Raw genomic sequence first — 3,564 nt, forward strand, 5'->3', positions numbered from 1 at the left:
CAGCAGAACCCTCCGTGGTGCCACGGACCGCGCTGTTGCTCTTTTCCCCTGGGAGGTCTTCCCCCCAACAGGAACCAAAGCGGTGTATCTGTTTGAGAGGGGGATGGCCACAGGGGACTCCTGCACTACCTGCCTGCTCCTACGACTCCATCTGGTGGTCACCCATCCCTTTTCTGCCTGTGCATCCATTACCTGCGGTGCGACCACCTCACTAAACATGCTATCCATGACACCCTCAGCTTCGTGGATGCTCCACAGTGAAACCACCCGCAGTTCCAGCTCCATAATGCGAGTAGCCAGTAGCTGCAGCTGGATACACTTCCTGCACACATGGTCGTCATGGAGACTGGGAGGGTTCCTGAATCCCCACATAGCGCAGGAGGAGCATATCACGGGGCTGAGCTCTCCTGCCATGACTTACCCTTAGATTAATTAGTTACTCCCTTAATTAAAAAATACTAATGACACTCGGGGCCTTGTTCTACCCACTACAATCTAAAGTCCTTCATAAGCTACACTGAATAAAAAAAACACTTTAGTCGTACTCATCTTATCAGCAGAGGTTTTTTTTTCAAGTAAAAAACTTTGCCCTTTTCTTTAAGATATTTAAATACACTAACAGCAGTGACTCACCAACCAATCACCTTGCAGCTCTCCTCTGACATCACAGTTGGCTTCTTTTTTTTCAAAACTCCAGCACACTGGAAGAGCTCCACTCCACTCCTGGAAGGGAAGAGACTGGGCCTCGATCCTCGGATGGGATTTATAGGCTCCGCTCTCAACATTCTCCTCATATCGGTCCATATAGGTCTGCTCCGCTCCGCTCCTCTCCGCTCCCGGAAGGTAATTCACCAGCTTTTGCAGAAAGGTAGGTCTTAAGCTGTTGCAGTACCTGTTAGAAAGATAGTCTAAGCTATTCTGAAGTCATCTTCCAATGTCATCCACATGGAAGCAGGATTTTCAAGGATAAGATGTAGTTTTTAAAAGTCACTTCAATCTTGCTCAAGAGTCTTTTCAAAGAAGCCAAGTAAATCTTGATAAAAAGTCATATACATTTAGAGATCTTTTAAAAGCACTTCAATCTTGTTAATAAAAAGTCAGATGTAAATTTAAGAACTCTGATCAGGCTATGCTAAAAAGTTACATACAATTAAGAAATAAAATACAACATTTAAAATGTCTGAACTCCCTCTGAAAGTTGACAACTGCTGCTGCCGGTGTCTTCCTGGAATAGTGGAGCTGTTGTGTCAACGGAAAAGTCCTTCCCGAGCAGCCCTGAGCCTGTTGGTACCGGCTTTAATCCAACCCAGGTAAAAATCAGGGTACATTGTGGGCAATGAGCCCAAATTGCTGAACTACAGGTCCCTGTCACTTTAAAGAGTGGGCTGGTGCGATTATGATCAGAGGCTCCTTCTAAGCACATTTCTCACCACCACAACTTCCAGATGCTGGTGTTAGTGTGTGCATGTACCAGCAGTTGCAGTGCTGTTCAGACCCTCAATAGCAGTGAAAGTCTCAGAGTTCACCACTATTGGGCTGTAAAATCCAGGCCAATATCTCACAGTCCTGTTAGATTTGCTCTCCCTCTGTACAAAATCAAACTCCACACATTGTCTTTCACTCACTCCTGTTTCCAGCCCTGACGGTGCAGAAATCCCCTCTCAAAGGTACACAATCCAGTTGATTTCTGATCAAATACCTCCTTCCTCATTCAATAGAGGAAACAGAGACATGAACACGAGTCAGGTGCAAGAAAGTTTCACCAACAGAGCAAAGAAAGGCACCAACAAAAGTCACCCCTACTTTCCAAATCATTTCACTGGAATATTCTTTCACTTGTTTTGTCGGATGACTGCAATAAATCTGAAAATGAGCACCATGAGGTTTGTGTTCACTAGTCGCTTGTTCTCCTGTGTTTGTCTGTCAGGTTTGTAATTCAGTTTGTATTGGATATTGAAGAGAATCTCTTTTCAAGATGATTACACATCGTACTGTGTTTAAAGCAACCAACTTGGAAAATGGCAGAAAATGAATGTTTCAATACCTGTGTGACCAGATTCTTCCAATGCTTTTCAACAGCTCGATTGATGATGCTTGTAATCTGTATCCTGTGGAGAATGGGAGAAGAGAATAAAAACATGGTGCATGAACAGGACAGACTGCGTAAAATGGGAGCACAGAAATACTGCCACCTCATTGAAAGTTAATGAGATTTATTTGAAGTCAGACACCTGTCCACAATGAACAAGTGAATACATTAATTGTCCTCTTTCAATCTAAATGGGACTGAGGTTCCAACAGAGAAGTTTTCTGGAAAATACCTGCTGCAGTTTTAAAATTGATGAACTGGAACATCTTATACTAACTTTCAAATAACTGTAGTGATTGTATAGTTCTCATAGTGGAGAGAAGGAGTTGTTTATAAATATAAGCAGAAAGACACATTTGTGGATTGGTGAATGAGCTTTATCTTTCTGAAATGTATTTGTCCATTGGTTGCAGGTCACTGGAAATTCTTTTTTACATTTCAATTGTAGCAGCAGCAGTTAGCAGCAAAATGTCTGATTAATCAGAGTAGTGGGTCTGGGAAATACTTAAACAGCCGAGACCCTGTAAAACAGAACTCCAAGTAATAGTTTAAATAAGGCACTGAACTGACAGAGCGGTAAAGGCCTGCTCAGGTCAGGAAAAAAAAGCCGACCCGAACCTGACAGAACCACATTGGACCCGAGCCCGACCCGGCCCGAGTATCTCCATTTATTCCCACGCCCAAACTAACCCGAGCCTTACCCGACCACTGGAATGTTCACTTTATCTACCTCCCGATTCCGAATCTACAGGAAGCTGCAGCATGAGCGCAATGACGTCATAGAGATGCTCACTTTCTCACTGAGCAGACTCAGAGTTTCCCTCCTTGATGACCCGGACTCCCAGCTTAGGTTGGCTTTTCAACTTTTGACACTTATTAAACTCAACTTCCCAGCAGAGTTAAATGTAATACTTACTGTGTGTGTCCGACACGGACTCAGCCCGACCTGGACCCAGCCCAACCCGAACCTGGCCCGACCTGACCCGAGCCCGAAAGCCAGACCCGGAAGAGCGACCCAACACGACCCGGACCCGACACAGGTCGTCGGGTCCCGTCGGGTTCAGGTCGGGTGGCAGGCCTTTGCAGAGCGGAGGTCAGATGAGGATTGAATTAATTTCAATCACTGAATCTAAACAAGAAGTAAATCTGCCAGGAATGGAAGACTTTGCTTTACCTGTGAGCTTGTGGCACAACGGTAGTGCGTCTGACTCCAGATCAGAAGGTTGCGTGTTCAAAACACGTCAGGCTCAGTTATGTTTTACAGCAGCTCAAGTTCCTGGATTTTATATCAGAAGAGAGTTCGTTCTCTTGGAATATTCGTGCATGGTAGAATTTCAAGATCAACTTTAATAGATTAAAGTCCTGATTTCTGGTTCCGTTCCATTTCCATGCTCAGTTCTTATTTCACACTGTTTTATATCAGAACAATGTTTCAGGGATGTGATGTGTCCATTGTTTGTGCAATCGCTCTGTCA

The 3,564-nt window shown here is 44.4% G+C and overlaps 1 non-coding gene across 1 annotated transcript; it reads left to right on the top strand.

The window, feature by feature from the left end:
* Positions 1-3,267: 3,267 nt before the first annotated feature.
* Positions 3,268-3,339, top strand: trnaw-cca (transfer RNA tryptophan (anticodon CCA)). The gene has a single exon. It is a non-coding gene; the product is annotated as a tRNA-Trp (tRNA).
* The last annotated feature ends 225 nt before the right edge of the window (positions 3,340-3,564 follow it).

This window comes from Heterodontus francisci, unplaced genomic scaffold (genome assembly GCF_036365525.1).
Source record: "Heterodontus francisci isolate sHetFra1 unplaced genomic scaffold, sHetFra1.hap1 HAP1_SCAFFOLD_58, whole genome shotgun sequence".
Classification (NCBI taxonomy): Eukaryota; Metazoa; Chordata; class Chondrichthyes; order Heterodontiformes; family Heterodontidae; genus Heterodontus; species Heterodontus francisci.